The following is an 18077-nucleotide window of genomic DNA, read 5'->3' on the forward strand; positions in this document are numbered from 1 at the left end:
TGTATACATAAGAAACAAGCACAGGGAGTTTTAGAACTTGCTCACATGACACAGCTAGTACGACAGCACTGACACATTTAAAGCTGTGCAATTCAGCCCTAGAGTTTTGTGATTATGTGATTTAGAGTAAGGGCACCATGGTTTCAACAAATGAGAACTTAGGGCATAAATGAGTGATGCATATACATAAGGTAGTCACCTTAGTTACGTATATGCTTACTGCAAGGAGGCTTTGCGCAAATCCTTTTTAGATAAGAAAGCTGCATCTCGGAATTTCATGTTTTTTTGTTTTTTTTTTCTTTTTTTCTTTTTCGAGATGGAATCTTGCTCTGTTGCCCAGGCTGGAGTGCAGTGGCGCAATCTCAGCTCACTGCAATCTCTGCCTCCCAGGTTCAGGCGATTCTCCTACCTCAGCCTCCCAAGCAGCTGGGATTACAGGTGTGTGCCACCATGCCCAGCTAATTTTTGCATTTTTAGTAGAGATGGGGTTTCACCATGTTGGCCAGGCTGGTATAATATGTTTTTAGAGCAATTGTATTTGCAACCTTGTTCCTTGGAGTAACACATTTAAGAGCCTGAAGTACTTATATGACACACAGGAAATGTTTCTCAGTACTTAACCAGTACACTCTTTTCTCTCTCTTTTTTTTTTTTTGAGACGGAGTCTCGCTCTGTCACCCAGGCTGGAGTGCAGTGGCACCATCTCGGCTCACTGCAAGTTCCGCCTCCCAGGTTCACGCCATTCTTCTGCCTCCGCCTCCCCAGTAGCTGGGACTTCAGGCCCATGCCACCATGTCCAGGTAAGTTTTTGTATTTTTAGTAGAGATGGGGTTTCACTGTGTTAGCCAGGATGGTCTCGATCTCCTGACCTCGTGATCCGCACGCCTTGGCCTCCCAAAGTGCTGGGATTAGAGGCGTGAGCCCCTGCATCTGGCCCCAGTACACTCTTTTCTAGACTGCACAGTATTAGCAGAGCAGACTTGACTATCATCCTTGTTCTTCACATGAATGTGAACTGTTTCAAAATATCAAACACTTTCTCAACTGAAAAACGAAAAACAAAAAATCCACCAGGTGGAAGGTTCTAAATGCCATGGTAGGAGTTTTCAAAATGCATAAAAACTAGGGCAGGATATTGGAATCAGAATCTTGCCACTCAAAATAAGAATTATACTTAAAAAATGTAGATGAAAGCTGGCTTCACTTCTCCCCACAGAATAACCAAAATAAATATACATCATTGAGATTATCACCAGCAATCTCCCAGAACTCATGAAAGAGAATGGGTCAGTTCCTGGGGCCACTGAGAAGTAAAAAAAAAAAAAAAAACTCGAGGAAACAGTAAAAGAATCAGATTTTCATATCTGTGACACCCTTCTGCTTGGTATCAAGCACATGTAATACTCCCCCCAACTCAGATTCTACACTAGAAAAAGTGAGATTAAGGTGGACACATAACTTGCCTACCATCTTGGCTTCTTTGGCAGGAGACCTATTCATGCCTCAACCCATGAGAAGCATCAGGGGTGCCTGAAGGGAGACACCACCCTGTGGACAGCCACACACAAAGGGAGGAGGTGGGATTACCATCTCCAGCCCTGGAAGCTCCGCTCTCAACCAAAGGAGATGCCAAATCAGCGTGGCTGTTCAGCAGCACTATGCTGTAGGAGGTCTCTTGGGCATGAGCTCCTAGCCAGCCTTTCCATACCACAGGGATAGCTCCTTTGGAACCTCCCCCATTTCAGCCAGGCAATCCTCTGATCCTTTGCTAGAAGAACAGAGGCAAATCTGGGTTTTAAGTACCACTTAGTGCGGAAAAAGAGGCAGTGACCTAGCAGAAAAAATATGTAAGAAATTCAACAGATAAATTACAAATAATCTCTAAGCAAATGTAACCAGTGAAAACCAAAATAGACTAGACAGAGAATACTGGAATAATAATAAATCCTTTAATGCAAAGACACAGACATATATCTACAAGAACATGGAACCATGACCTCCCCAAATGTATAAAGCAAGGAACCAGTGACTGACCCTGAGATGGTGATTCATGAGCTCTCTGACCAAGAATTCAAAAATAGCAGTTTTATGGAAACTCAGGCATCTCCACGATAACACAGAAAAGCAATTCAGAAACTTATCAGAGGAATTTAACAGAGATTGAAGTGATAAAAAAAATCAAATGAATCTTGAAACTGAAAAATATATTTGCTAACTGAAAAATTCATTGGAGGCTCTCAACAGCAGAATGCATCAAGCAGAGGAAAGAATTAGCGAGCCCAAAGACAGGCTCTTTGAAATTACATAGAGGAGAAAAAGTAAAATGAATGGAAAGATATTATAGAAAGATTGCCTACAAGATATAGAAAATTACCTTAAAAGACCAAATCTAAGAATTATTGGTATTCAAGAGAAAGTTGAGCAAGAGTAAGGGGTAGAAAAAAGCTTACTCATATGAGAAAAATATCCAGGTAGAGGAAGGTCAGAAAACACCAAACAGATATGACCCAAATAAAACTACCCCCAATGCATATAATAATCAAACTCTCAAAGGTCAAGGACAAAAAGAGGATACTAAAAGCAGCAAGAAAAAAGGAGGAAATAATATACAAAAAAACTCCACTTCATTTGGCAACAGACTTCTCAATGGAAACCATATTAAGTCAGGAGGAAGTGGAATGATATTTTCAAAATGCTGAAAGAAAAACCCCCCAAAACCCTGCTATCCTCAAATACTTTATCCAGCAAACAGCAGAAATAGCCTTCAAGTATGAAGGAGACAGAGTCTTTTTCTGACAAACAAAAACTAAGAGAATTTACCATCACTAGATCTGTCTTACAAGAAATGTTAAAGAGGGTTCTTCAATCTGAAACGAAAAAACATTAATGTGCAAAAAGAAAACATTTGAAGGTATAAAACCTACAGGTAACATCAAGTATAGAAACCCCCAGAATATTCAAATACTATAATTGTCATGTGCAGTCCACCCATAAGTAGCCCATAAGTCCAGCACGACACCTAGAAGACAACCTATCAAAAACCATAACAGCGACAGCAACCTGTTAAGAGACAGGCAATATAAAAATATGTAAATTGAGACCAACAAAAGTCAAAATGTCAGGAGATGGAATTAAAGATGGAGGGTTGTTTTAAAGTTTTTTATTTATTCTATTTTGTGATCTAAGACAGGGATCTCCAACCCCTGAGCCAGGGACCAGTACTGGTCCATGGCATGCTGGGAACCAGGTCACACAGCAGGAGGTGAGCACAGGCCAGCAAGCATTACTACCTGAGCTCCACCTCCTGTCAGATCATCGGCAGCATAGATTCTCATAAGAGTGCAAACCCTATTGTGAACTGCAAGTGTGAAGGATCTAGGTTGAGCATTCCTTATGAGCATCTAATGCCTGATGATCTGAGATAGAACAGTTTCATCCCAAAACCATCCCCACTGCTCTATGGAAAAATTGTCTTCCATGAAACTGGTCCCTGGTGCCAAAACAGATTGGGGACTGCTTATCTAAAATAAGCTGTCATCTCTTTAAAATAACTTGTTATATCTATAAGATGTTTTCTATAAGCCTCATGGTAACCACAATGCAAAAACCTATAATAAACACACTATAAAATAAACAACAACAAATTAAAACATAGTACCAGAAAAAGTCACTTAACCATAAAGGATGACAGGAAGAAAGGAGGACAAGAGTTACAAAACAACCAGAATACAAGAAACAAAATGGTAATTCTCCATTCAGAAATTTATCGGAGAAATTTAACAAAGAGGCATTATTCAAAAAAATCAAACAGAAATCTTAGAACTAATACATTTGATGGCCTGAAATTCAGCTCCCAAGTATACAAAGCAAACATTAATAGATACAAAGAGAGAGAGACTGTAATACAATAATAGTGGAGGACGTCAAATACCCCACTTTCATCAACGAACATAACATCTAGACAGAAAATTAACAAAGAAACCACTGTATCAAACTACACATCAGACCAAATAGGTCTAACTGGTATTTATAAAACACTTCACTCAACTGTTCAAATATACGTTTGTTTCATCAGTACACGGAACATTCCCAAGAATAAACCATATTTTAGGCCATAAAACAAGTTTCAGCAAATTTTAAAAAGTAGAAATTATATCAAGTATCTTTTCTGACCACAATGGAATAAAACTCGGTATCAATAAGAAGAGGAATTTTGGGCCGGGTGTGGTGGTTCATGTCTGTAATCCCAGCACTTTGGGAGGCTGAGGTGGGCGGGTCATCTGATGTCAGGAGTTCAGGACCAGCCTGGCCAACATGGCAAAACCCTGTCTTATTAAAAATACAAAAATTAGCTGGGTATGGTGATGTACGCCTGTAATCCCAGCTACTTGGGAGGCTGAGGCAGGAGAACCACTTGAACCCAGGAGGTGGAGGTTGCAGATTGCGCCACCGCACTCCAGCCTAGATGACAGAACAAGACTCCACCTCAAAAAACAAAAACAAAAACCTTTGGTAATTATACAAAAACATGGAAATTAAACAACATGCTCTTGAACAAACAATGAGTTGATGAAGAAATAAGAACATTTAAAAATTTCTCAAAACAAATACAAATGGAAACACAACACACCAAAATCTATGGGATACAGTAAACACAGTACTAAGAGGGAGGGTTATAGCAATAAACATCTACATCAAAAAAGTTGAAAGACTTCCAAAAGACAACCTAAGAATACAGCATCTCAAGGAACTAGAAAAGCAGGACCAAGCCAAACCCAAATTTACTAGAAGAAAGGAAATAAGGATCAGAGCAAAAATAAATGAAATTGAGATTAAAACATTACAGAAGATCAACAAAACAGAAGTTTAGTTAAAAAAAAAATGACAAACCTTTAGCTAGACTGAAAAGAGAGGACACGAATAAATAAAATGAGAAATAAAAGATACAAAACAACAGAGACCATAGAAGTACAAAGAATCATTAGAGACAACTGCCAACAAATTGAAAAATCTAGAATAAAAAGATACATTCCTGGACATATACAACCAAAATTGAACCATGACGAAAGAGAAAACCTCAACAAACCAATAGCAAGTAATAAGATCAAAGCTATAATTTAAAAGTCTCCTATCAAAGAAAAGTCCAGGATCTGATGAATTCTACTAAACATTTCAAGAAGAACTATAATAATTCTACTCAAACTCTTCAAAAAAAAAAAAAAAATTGAAGAGGAGGGAATGCTCAAACTCATCCTGCAAGGCCAGCATTACCCTGATACCAAAACCAGATAAGGCCACGATGAAAAAAAAAAAAAGACGATGATAGGCTAATTTCACTGATGAACACAGACAGAAAAATCCTCAACAAAACACTAACAAACTGAATTCAACAACATATTAAAAAGATCATTCAACATTATCAAGTGGGATTCATCCCAGGGATGCAAAGATGGTTCAGCATATGCAAATCAATAAATGTTATACACATTAACAGAACCAAGAACAAAAGCCATATGATCATTTCAATAAGTGCTGAAAAGTATTCAATTAAATTCAATATCCCTTTATTTTAAAAACCTTCAACAAACCGGGTACAGAGGAAACATACCTCAAAATAATAAAGGCCATATATGACAAATTCACAGCTGACATCATACCAAACAGGGAAAACCTAAAAGCCTTTCCACTAAGATCTGGAACAAGACAAGGGTGTGCACTTTCACTACCTTTATTCAACATAAAGTGGAAGTCCTGGCCAGACAATTAGTCAAGAAAAATAAATAAAGGAAAAATATTCATATTGGAAAGAAAGAAGTCAAATTAGCTTTCAATGTAGATGACAGGATCTTCTATTTTTAAAAATCAAAAAACTACTAGAATAAGTGAATTCAGTAAAGTTTCAGGATACAAAACCAACATACAAAATTCACTAGCATTTATATATATCAACAGTGAACAATCTGGAAAAGAAAGAAAGCTATCTAATTTATTATATCTACACAGAATGTAAAATACCCAGGAATCTTTTTTTTTTTTTTTTTTTTTTTTTTGAGACAGGGTTTTGCTCTGTCACCCAGGTTGCAGTGCAGCAGCGTGATCACAGCTCACTGCAGTCTTGATCTCTTGGTCTCAAGCGATCCTCCAACTTCAGCCTCCCAAGTAGCTGCAACCACAGACACGTGCCACCATGTCTGGCTAATATTTTGATTTTTTTTTGTAGAGATGACATCACACTATGCTGCCCAGGCTGGTCTCAAACTCCTGGGTTCAAGCAATTCTCCTGCTTTGGCCTCTCAAAGTGTTGGGATTGCAGGTGTCAGCCACTGTGCCTGGCCCCTAAGAATCGATTTAACCAAAGTTGTGAAAGATCTTTACAAGGAACACTATAAAACAATGATTCAATAGATGACACAAAAAATGGAAAAGATATTATTCCATGCTCATGGATTGAGAGAATACTGTTAAAATGACAATCCTACCCAAAGCAATTTACTGATTCAATGCAATCCCTATCAAAATACCAGTGATACTCCCCATAGAAATGGAGCAGACAATCCTAAATTTTATACGGAACCCCAAATAACCAAAGCAATCTTGCACAAAAAGAGCAAAGCTGGAGGTCTCACACTACTTGACTTAAAAATATACTACAAGGCTATAGTAGCCAGATCAGCATGGTACTGGCATAAAAAACAGACACAAACACCAACTGAACAGAATAGTGAACTCAGATATAAATCCATGCCATTTGCAGCCAACTGATTTTTGACAGAGGTGCCAACAATATGCAACAGAGAAAGGACAGTCTCTTCAATAAATGGCATTGGGAAAACTGGACAACTATATGTAGAAGAATGAAACTAGACCTGTATCTCTCACCATGTACAAAAATCAAATACAAATGGATTTAGACTTAAATCTAACACCTGAAATTATAAAACTACTAAAAGAAAACATTGGGGAAATGCTCCAGGACATTGGTCGGGGCAAAAATTTTTTGTTTAAGTTCTCAAAAGCACAGGCAACAAAAGCAAAAATGGACAAATTTTATATCAAGCTGAAAAGCTTCTGCACAGCAAAGGAAACAATCGACAAGCTGAAGAAACAACCCATAGAATGAGAGAAAGTATTTGCAAACTATCCATCTGACAAGAGATAAACAACCAGAATATATAAGGAGCTTAAACAACTCAACAGCAAAAAGTCATTAATCTGATTTTTAGAAGGGCAAAAGGCCTGAACAGATATTTCTCAACAAATGACCAATGGGTATAGGAAGTGCTCAACATCAGTAATTATCCAGAAAATGCAAATCAAAACCACAATGAGATATAATCTCACCCCAATTAGAATAGCTTTTATCAAAAAAGACAGGGACTAACACGCTGGTGAGGATGTAGAGAAAGAAAAATCCTCACACGTTGTTGGTGGGAATGTAAATTACGACAGTCACTGTAGAAAACAGTTCAGAGGTTCCTCAAAAATCTAAAAGTAGAATACCATATGATCCAGCAATTCCACTGCTGAGTATACATCTAAAAGAAAGAAAACCAACATATTGAAGAGAGATCTATAGTCGCATGTTTATTGCAGCACTATTCATAATAGCCAAAATATGGAATCAATCTAAGTGTCCCTCAATGGATGAACAAAGAAAATGTGGAGGCCAAGGCAGGTGGATCGCTTGAGTCCAGGAGTTTGAGACCAGCCTGGACAACACAGCAGGACCCCATCTCTACAATATAATAATAAATATTTAAAAATAAAATATGGCAAAAATACACAATAGAATATTATACAGCCATAAAAAGAATGAAATCCTGTCATTTGGAGCAACGTGGATGAAACTGGAGGTCCTTATGTTCAAAGAAATAAGCAAAGCACAGAAAGACAATTATCGCATGTTCTCACTCATATGTGGGAGCTAAAAAAGTGAATCTCATGAAGACAGCGAGTAGACTGGTGGTTACCAGAGGCCGGCAAGGGTAGAGGGAATGGGGGATGAAGAGCAGTTGATTAATGGGTACAAATAAACTTAGAAGAAATAAGACTTTGTGTTCGATAGATCAGTAGGATAATTACAGTTAACATTAATCAAGTGTATTATTAATACACTCAAAATAGCTTGAAGAGAATAATTCAAATGTTCCTAGCATAAACAACAGATAAAAATTTAAGGTGACTGATATCCCAATTACCCTGATTTGATTGTATGAATGTATGAAATTATCACATGGACCCCCAAAATATGTACAATATATATCAATTTTAAAAATGAAAAATATGAAAGGAGAAACCACCGTTTTGATATGAAAGTTGTAGAATCTTTTTATAATACATCACAGTATTTTTGTTCATTTAACAATAAAATTTAAAAGGCAATATAATTAACTTTACCTAAAATCTGGAAAAGACAGAATATACAAAAATTATTCAATCTTGCAACCCTAACAATTGTTATCACTGGAAGCTATTTTCAATATTTTATATACTTGTATGAATATTTTAATTAATTACCATAATACATTTTAAAGATCTACAATATCCTAGAATTTGTACCAGGCACTCTTTAAGTTTCTATGTTGGAGGCATAACATAGACTAAGGCATTGTACCTTCCCTAGAAGTTCATACACTAGGACTGGAGGCAAATATTATAGAAACAATTAGAAGAGTAGTGTATACACAGTTCAATTTCAGTCCATAGAAAGGTGGTCTTATTTTGCCTGACAAGGGTGCATGTGGCCAAAAAAATTATTCATAATAAGAGATCACTTGGCCTAAGTCTTAAAGGATGAGTGAGTGCTTTTCAGGTCAAGTAAGGTGGAAGGGCATTCTAGGCAGAGGGGATGGCACATGCAAAGGCGCAAGATGAGAAGAAGTGCATGGCAAGTAGCAGCTGGGGCCAGAGCATGGTCTCCTTATGAGGACTTAGTCATAAATGAAGCAAACTGCCCGAGACAAAGGTGACCTAAGGAGACTGGGTAATAAAGAGGAACCTTAAGGAACTAGATTCTACAAGAACCAAACTGAAAAACGCACATACACAAATACAAATATTTGACCCTAACAAAAAATGCAGAGCTCATTTGACTTCTTCAAGTAAGTTATTTTTCGTATGGGCAACCAAAAATCTGTCTTATTATACATCAAGTATGATTACTCACATATTCCTGTAGACTACACAAAAATAGTCAATAATTAAAGTAACAAAAGTATGCTGGAGTAGAAACTCTCGCCACAGTTTATTGTCTGATTATCTTCTGGTGATTTCCAATACTGGCTCCTACCATAGGAAGAGTAGGAGTAATATTAACCAGGTCTTAAGACATTTTGCAACCAAATTACCCAACATGACCCAATCCCATTTGGCTTCTTGGAACATAGTAGATAATTTTCTTGGTATGAGTGGGTTAGAGGTGAAAAGAAAAGAAATTACGGATCAAGATCTAAATTATAATCTGTGTTAGTCAGTTTCTATTGCTACAAAGCAATACCTGAGACTGGGTAATTTATAAAGAAATGAGGTTTATTTTGGCTCATGGTTCTGCAAGATGTACGGGAAGTGCAGTGCCAGCATCTGCTTCTGGTGAGGGCCTCGAGAAACTTAGAGAAGGAAAGGGAGAGCTGGCATATTACATGGTGAGCTGTGGAGCGAGAGAGAGAAAGGAAAAGTGCCAGGCTTTTTTTAAACAGCCAGCTCTCTCATGAAGTCAGGGGAAAAAGCTCATTCCTATATAGGAAGGCACCAAGCCATTCATGAGGGATCTGCCCCTGTGATCCAGACATCTCCCACCAGGCCCCACCTCCAACATTGGGGATCACGTTTTAACACGAGATTTGGAGGGGACACAGATACAAACCAGATCAGAATCTTACCTGGATACTGGCTTTCATTTCTAATGTAGGAAAAAGGTTGAGATTTGCCTATTAGGGAAATTTTATGCTGTGTTTGTCCAAACAATTATACTTGCAACTTTATTCTTTGGGGTAATAAAGGTAAGAAGCTGGTGGAGGTATTTTTATCACAGGCACAGAAACAAATAAAAATGTAGACAATAAAGAGAAAACATGGAAGAAACAACAGTAAATAAATTCATTTATTCATTTAACAAATGAGTGCCCTTTGTGTGCCAGGCACTGTTTTTGGCACTGAAGATATAGCAATGAACAAATTAGATACCTACCCACCCTCACCCCCAAAAGTAATCTAACTAGAGAACTGTGCTTTGAGCCCAAAGAAAATTAGGTTCATACTGTGCTTAACAGATTAGCCGTACTAAAAGCTAATTTCTGACTCATCTTTTTTGCCTTAGGTATTAGTCCATTCTCACAATGCTAACAAAGACACACCAGAGACTGGGTAATTTATAAAGGGAAGAGGTTTAACTGACTCACAGTTCAGCGTGGCTGGGGAGGCCTCAGGAAACTTACAATCATGGCAGAAGGGGAAGCAAATGCATCCTTCACATGGCAGCAGCAAGGAGAAGTGCCAAGCAAAAGGGGGGAAAGCCCCTTATAAAACCATTAGATCTCATGTAAACTCACTATCACAAGAATAGAATCAGGGTAACTGCCCCCATGATTCAATTACCTCCTAACAAGTCCCTCCTATGACACACGAGATTATGGGAACTACAATTCAAGATGAGATTTGGGTGGGGATACAGCCAAACCATACCACCTTATTTGAAGAGTTCCCATGATAGCATCTGCCTCCTTGTGTCCCAAAGTGGGCATGAGTGTGTTCAGCCTTTCTAGAAACCCTCACTGCTCATCCATTCTACATCATCAAAGTACACATCAGCACCTTTCCAAGAGTGTACACAAGGGCTGCACTGCCAACCAACAGGTTAAAACCATCTCGGAGCTGCATATGCTTTCAGAATCCCGTGCTGGCTCTGCTCCAGCTGGGTCTCTGAGACCCACACAGCTTCCTGAACATTTAAAGAAAACTGACACTTATCAGTGAAGGTTTATCAGATCATGAAAACCTAGGCTGAAAATCAGCTGTTTTGCTACAAAAGAAAGCAGCAATAGATAGTTTAAAGAAGAGCATCTGAATGAAAATCAGAATCATTAAACTTTCTTCTTTTTCAGTTAACCACCTTTATGTTTCTTCCTGAGTTGGGAGGAAAATAATTTTATGACTCAGTATAGGTAAAATAAAACAGTATTCATTTGTTTGTAATCGATCTAGGGAAAACAGACCCTAGCAGAAACCTAAACCTTGACTTTATAAACATGATTGTATTAGTGGAGTCTTGCTCTTACTGAGCAAACATTCCTACTGCTGGTAGTTTCAACTAAAGTATCAGTGCTTTTACCTATTTAAGCATTAAGGAACAACAATGTAGTGGCCACAGATATAAGAGTTAGTTTAGCGTGATTTGAAAGGCTTTCTCTTCATTTCTTATTTATTTTAAATGTACAGTTCTCATTTACTTTCTGCTTTAGCTAAAATTTTTCCTTTAATTCCACTGAGATTGGATTCTTATGTGACCTTCTCTGATCAACTCTTAAATTGATGAATACTGTTAACAACAAGCTCAAGTGTGCCTGGGACTGTCACTAAGTAAAAGGGCGACATGTAACACATCCTCAGACTCATTTTTTTTCTGAAAACAAATTTTATTTAAATAAGGGTTTAGGCCCAGCGTGGTGGCTCACGCCTGTAATCCTAGGACTTTGGGAGGCCAAGGTGGGTGGATCATCTGAGGTCAGGAGTTTGAGACTAGCTTGGCCAACATGGCGAAACACCATCTCTACTAAAAATACAAAAATTAGCCAGGTGTGGGGGCAGGTGCCTGTAATCCCAGCTACTCAGGAGACTGAGGCAGGAGAATCACTTGAACCCAGGAGGTGGAGATTGCAGTGAGCTGAGATCACACCACTGCACTCCAGCCTGGGCGACAGAGCAAGATTCTGTCTCAAAAAAAAGAAAAAAAAAAAAACATTAATTTTTGTATAAGGTATAAGGAAGGGATGCAGTTTCAGCTTTCTATATATAGCTAGCCAGTTTTCCCAGCACCACTTACTAAATAGGGAATTCTTTCCCCATTTCTTGTTTTTGTCAGGTTTGTCAAAGATCAGATGGCTGTAGATGTGTGGTGTTATTTCTGAGGCCTCTGTTCTGCTCCATTGGTCTCTATCTCTGTTTTGGTACCAGTGCCATGCTGTTTTGGTTACTGTAGACTGTAGTATAGTTTGAAGTCTGGCAGTGTGATGCCTCCAGCTTTGTTCTTTTTGCTTAGGATTGTCTTGGCAATGCGGGCTCTTTTTTGGTTCCATATGAACTTTAAAGTAGTTTTTTCCAATTCTGTGAAGAAAGTAACTGGTAGCTTGAAGGGGATGGCACTGAATCTATAAATTACCTTGGGCAGTATGGCCATTTTCACGATATTGATTCCACGATATTGACTCCATGAGCATGGAGTGTTCTTCCATTTGTTTGTGTCCTCTTTTATTTTGTTGAGCAGTGGTTTGTAGTTTTCCTTGAAGAGGTCCTTCACATCCCTTGTAAGTTGGATTCCTAGATTATTTTATTCTCTTTGAAGCAATTGTGAATGGGAGTTCACTCATGATTTGGTTTCTATCCATCTGACAAAGGGCTAATATCCAGATTCAACAAAGAACTTAAATTTTCAAGAAAAAATGAAACAACCCCATCAAAAAGTGGGCGAAGGATATGAACAGACACTTCTCAAAAGAAGACATTTATGCAGCCAACAGACATGAAAAAATGCTCATCATCACTGGTTATCAGAGAAATGTAAATCAAAACCACAATGAGATACCACCTCACACCAGTTAGGATGGCGATCATTATAAAGTCAGGAAACAACAGGTGCTACAGAGGGTGTGGAGAAACAGGAACACTTTTACACTGCTGGTGAGACTGTAAACTAGTTCAACCATTGTGGAAGACAGTGTGGCAATTCCTCAAGGATCTAGAACTAGAAATATCATTTGACCCAGTGATCCCATTACTAGGTATATACCCAAAGGATTATAAATCATGCTACTATAAAGACACATGCACACATATGTTTATTGCAGCACTATTCACAATTCACAAGAGCAAAGACTTGGAACCAACCCAAATGTCCATCAATGACAGACTGAATTAAGAAAATGTGGCACATATACACCATGGAATACTACGTAGCCATTAAAAAGGATGAGTTCATGTCCTTTGTCGGGACATGGATGAAGCTGGAAACCATCATTCTGAGCAAACTATCACAAGGACAGAAAACCAAACACCACAGGTTCTCACTCATAGGTGAGAATTGAACAATGAGAACACTTGGACACAGGAAGGGGAACATCACACACCGGGGCCTGTTGTGGGGTGGGGGAAGCGGGGAGGGATAGCATTAAGAGAAATACCTAATGTAAACGACGAGTTAATGGGTGTAGCACACCAACATGGCACATATATACATAAGTAACAAACTTGCATGTTGTGCACATGTACCCTAGAACTTAAATTAAAAAAAAGGGGGGGGGTTAAATACATTACACATAATATTAAAACTGGAGGGGGAAAACAAAACAAAACAAAACCTCAAAACCAGTTTGTTACTTCCCATGGCACTGGACAGCTGTTGCCATTAAGTTGCAAGCTCTACAGCTAGCTACATGACTGCTACATCAGTTTGAGATTTGTTCCCTTGTCAAAGGTTTAACTTTGATGGAAGGTTGGCCTCACATCCTGGTGTTTGGACATCCCTTAGCTAGGATATGGCTGGTCAAAAAGACCTTTGTGGCAAGCCAGATGTCCTATCATCTCACTACTGGGAAGGGGGCCTCTCTAAAACTCTGCTCCTGGTCAGGCTGGGGACACCAGGGGATCTTTCTTTGACCACCAAAGGCTCCCTTCCAGTGGTAGAGCCTGCTGTTGCTGCCTTACCCCATCCTCTTCTCTCAGATTCACCCAGGATTGTTCGGGTGGTGACATTCTCTTAGGGCAGGGAACTCTGCAGAGGGAGAGCAGAGGAGCATCTGGCCAGACGTAGTTGTCTATGATCTTAGGGCTGAGTGTGGCTGAAACATGATGGTATTGCTTTGTTTCAGGCTTGACACTGCCAGGTGCCTACTGCTTGACCTCTGTTTAAATGAGGCACTTCAAGACTAAACAGCATGGTTCTTTTCAGTTTACTGCATGAAGGAGTTACCCTAGGCCAAGTTAAAAGCAGACCACAAATGGTTACGTTATACAAGCTGTGAGGTTTTTAAACTTGTGACAAGGGACAGAAAGGAAATTCTACTCATTGCAAGGAAATCCTCACTCACGCTTCAGCGAGCCATAGCACTTAAAACCCACGATCATTTAGCTGGTTGTCCTTAGCCATTCCAATCTCTATGAGGAACTGCCATATGTTCTTGCGCTAGTCACCCTGTAGCTGAATGACTTCTCCATATTCTGGACGCTCAATTACAGTACCATTGCAGGCAAATTTCTTTTTAAATGCCTGCATTGGTTTATTTTTATCATAATCATCAGCAATCCCTTGGACAGAGTAAGGGTCTTCCTGCTGTTCCTGTTGGATGAATTCTTATACGGATATAATCCTCAGTGCCAGCAGGGAGCAGGTCATCACCCTTACTTGTATCAGCAAAAGGGTGGAAAGAATGGAGGTTCTGGATTGTGGACATACGATTCCTTGTCCTCAGTGGAAATGGCTGCAAAAGCAGGAAGTGGCAGGAGAAGGGGGAGCTGAGTCCTTGGCAGTGGCGGTGACTCAGTGACTCGGGGCTCCTCAGATTCTTGACCTTAAAACACTAGTGCTTGATATGGTTTGGATTTGTGTCCCCACCCAAATCTTGTGAGTTCTAATCCTCCATGCTGGAAGAGGGGCCTGGTGGGAAGCGATTAGATCATGGGGGCGGACTTCCCCCACGAACTGGTTGTTTAAAAGTGCATAGCATCACCTTCTTCCCTCTTTTTTACCTGCTCCCACCACGTAGGACATGACACCTTCCCCTTCGCCATCTACCATGACTGTAAGTTTCCTGAGGCTTCCCAGTCATGCCTCCTTTACAGCCTGTGGAACTGTGAGTCAATTAAACCTTTTTACTTCATAAATTACCCAGTCTCAGGTAGTTCTTTGTAGCAGTACAAGAACAGACTAATACAGTTCTCAAAGTGGGTTCCCAGAACAGCAGCAATCAGCATTATCTTCTGGGAACTTGCTAGAAATCCAAATTTTGGGGTCCATCCCATCTGGGTTTGGGGCCCTGTAATGTGCATTTTGATAACCCTCTAGGTGACTCTGAGGTAGGCCAAAAGATGTCAAAACCCCCGTCTTCAAAGATGGGTTAATTGGGAAAAAATTATGCCCTAAGGCTCCAAGAGCCAAGAATATCTTCTGATTTTAAGAAAATGACACCTAGGGATTTAGAAAACATCCCTCAGGAGGCCTTTGTTTCACTAATTTATTCAAAAACAGTAACTGAGAACTCAGCATGCAATAGGCACAGTACTAGGCACTACAGTGGTGAACAAAATAAACTCAGTTCTTGCCTTTTTGAGGCTTTAGGCACGAACTGTATGTGCACAAACGAAAAAAGTTATAAACATATTATTGTAAATGCTACGAAGGAGAAAAAAACAGCTGATGAGTGAGAATAACAGAGGCACCCTTCCTTAAGACTGAAATTGAGCGCATGCAGATGCATAGGAATGGGTGGTCCTTAAGGGTCTTTCCAGGGAAACAGCATTGAAACTAAGACCTAAAGGATAAGTAGGAGTTAACTAGGGGGAAGGTGGAAGGTAAAAATAATGGTCCCAGGAACAGCATACGGCCCAGAAATAGACCCACACAAATGTGCCCATGTGATTTTTGACAAAGGCATTTCAGAAAATAAAAACTCTTTCAGAAAAGGAAGGGAAGTCTTTTCAACAAACAGTGCTACAGCAATCTGATATCTATAGTCAAAATAATGAATCTTCTTGACCTTCTGTCTTATATAAAAGTTAATTCCAAATGGATCCTAAATCTAAAATTAAAACAAAAAACTATAAAACTTAAGAAAACCTAGAAGATCTTTAAGGCCTAGGGTTTGGAGAGGTCTAGACACAATACCAAAAGTAAAAGCCATAGAAATAAAAATTCACAATGTGGTCTTCACCAAAATTATAATCTTTTTTTTTTTTTTTCTTTAAAAGGTCTGGAGGCTCAGGGCCAGAAAGAGCTCCATGTATTTGAGCTACTGAGTTTTTACGAGAGGGAAAGAGCAGGCTGGGCTGAAGTGAGAGGTAAGCAGAGGCTAGCTTATGAGATTTGCTTAGTCCTGTTGGTCATAGTAGGAACACTAGGTTTTCTTCTAAGTTAAAAGTCATTGATGGGTTTAAGCTGATGAGTAAAATAAAATAAATGATCTTATTTTTAAGTGTTATGTTTATGCATCGGCTTCTTACTATCTTTAAAGAGAGGCAGCTCTGGGCTTCCTTAGTTTATCATCATGGGGAAAGGACACTGGATATTCCAGGAATAGTTTATTCAGATTTCACATAGAGGATTTCACCTTGAAGAGATAACCAGCCCTTCAATTTAAAAAATACATGTATTTTTTCCACTGTTTAAAGCAGAAAGGAGCTGGGTATGGTGGTATATGCCTGTAGTCCCAGCTACTTGTGAGGCTGAGACAGGAGTTCGAGGCTGTAGTGAGGTATGATTGCACCTGTGAATAGGCACTGCATTCCAGCCTGGGCAACCTAGGGAGACACTGTATGACCCCCACACCACCACCACCAAGAAAACAGAAAGGTTCATGCTAAATGGAAATTTCCCAGATTTTCTTGTGTTTTCTTCAGAACATACAAGTTCCTAACTTAAGCTTTAAAGAGGTCAAGTGTCTGACCTGGAGGGGGCTTTACAATTTGCTGCCTGATAAAAGCCCTCACAATGTTAAATTTATGTTACCAACACAGCATATGCACCTCAGCTGAAAATGGATATGGGAAAAGCTGTAACCAGAGATTGAATTTGGAGTTTAAAAAGGTAGAACCAAATCAAAACCACAATATCACCTTATACTCATTAGAATGGCCACTATTAAAAAAAAAAAAAAGACAAAAACAAACAACAAAAAAACAAAGCATTTGGTAGCATGTGGAGAAACTGGAACCCTACATTGGTGAGGGTTGTTGGTGAAACTGTAAAACGGTGCAGCTGCTACAGAAAACAGTATAGAGGTTCCTCAAAAAAATAAGAACTACCATATGATCCAACAACCCTACTTCCGAGTATATGTCCAAAAGAACTAAAAACAGGAACTCGAAGAGATATTTGTACCCTATGTTCACTACAGAATTATTCACAATGACCAAGGTGCAGAAGCAACCTAAATGTCCATTAACAGATGAGTGCCTAAGGAAAATGTGGTACACAATGGACTATTAGTTTACAAAAAAGAAAATTCTATCACATGCTACAACATGAATAGAATGGAAACTTAAGGACACTACGCTAAGTGAAATAAGCCAATCACAAAAAGCCAAATCTCTATGACATATACATGTAATTAAACTCAGAAACAGAAAGTAGAAAGGTTGGTGCCAGGGGCTGGTGCTAGGGGGAGGGGGAAAATAGTCGTTTGATGAGTATAGCATTTTAGTCATGTGAAATGGAGAAGTTCTAGAGATCTGTCATATGGCAATGTGCATACAGTTAACAATAATGAAATGTACACTTAAAAATTAAGAGGGCAAATCTGTGCTATGTGTTTTTTACCACAATAAAAAAAAAAAGGAAAAAAGTAAAAGTAGCATTTACAGTGCTCCTATCATACTCAAGGTCAAGCTGCCTTACGTTGCTTTCCTTTAGTAGATATAAACCTCGCTTAAGCTTTTCCCTTTTTAATAGAGGAGACTCAGAACATTATCTTCTTTTGTATTGTCACAGACTCTCCTGCTAGGAGAAGCACATCCCTTTCATGATTCTTTAAGAGTTCAGCTGACGTTCGCCTGCTCACGCTAGACAGGCAAATATTCAGGCACAGGGAGGGAGCAGGGGCATCTCCCATGTAGATGCCTATTTAAAAATCAGAAATGACTGAAAAAGCCTGATC

General features: G+C 39.1%; 1 protein-coding gene and 1 pseudogene across 4 annotated transcripts in view; both read right to left on the minus strand.

Annotated features, from left to right (window-relative positions):
* Nucleotides 1-18077, minus strand: part of KANK1 (KN motif and ankyrin repeat domains 1) — a 237957-nt gene that overhangs the window by 73236 nt on the left and 146644 nt on the right. The gene's annotated exons all lie outside the window — the stretch shown is intronic.
* Nucleotides 14318-14660, minus strand: LOC111543324 (annotated as a pseudogene).

Source organism: Piliocolobus tephrosceles, chromosome 14 (genome assembly GCF_002776525.5).
Source record: "Piliocolobus tephrosceles isolate RC106 chromosome 14, ASM277652v3, whole genome shotgun sequence".
In the NCBI taxonomy this organism is placed as follows: Eukaryota; Metazoa; Chordata; class Mammalia; order Primates; family Cercopithecidae; genus Piliocolobus; species Piliocolobus tephrosceles.